This window comes from Solanum pennellii, chromosome 8 (genome assembly GCF_001406875.1).
Source record: "Solanum pennellii chromosome 8, SPENNV200".
In the NCBI taxonomy this organism is placed as follows: Eukaryota; Viridiplantae; Streptophyta; class Magnoliopsida; order Solanales; family Solanaceae; genus Solanum; species Solanum pennellii.
In genome coordinates, this window is record NC_028644.1 from 39,379,490 (window position 1) to 39,379,977 (window position 488).

The following is a 488-nucleotide window of genomic DNA, read 5'->3' on the forward strand; positions in this document are numbered from 1 at the left end:
GCTTCTTTAGCCTCTCCTCGCAACACTTTATCTCGGATCCGGATCAATTTCTCATCATTAAACTGTTTTCCCTTGATCTTGTCAAGAAGAGAAGATCTTGCCTCCACACATGCCAAAAGTCCTCCCTTGTCACTTACTTCCAATCTCATAAAATCATTAGCCAGAGTCTGGACCTCTCTAGCCAATGGGCGTCTAGAAGCTTGCAAATGAGCTAAACTACCCATGCTCCCTGCTTTTCTACTTAAGGCGTCTGCCACTACATTAGCCTTTCCTGGGTGATACAAGATGGTAACATCATAATCCTTCAGTAGTTCCATCCATCTCCTCTGTCTCAAATTCAAATCTTTCTGAGTGAAGACATACTGTAGTCTACGATGATCCGTATAGACTTCACACTTAACCCCATATCGATAGTGCCTCCATTGTTTTAATGCAAACACTACCGCAGCCAACTCCAAATCGTGGGTCGGATAATTACGTTCATGCAC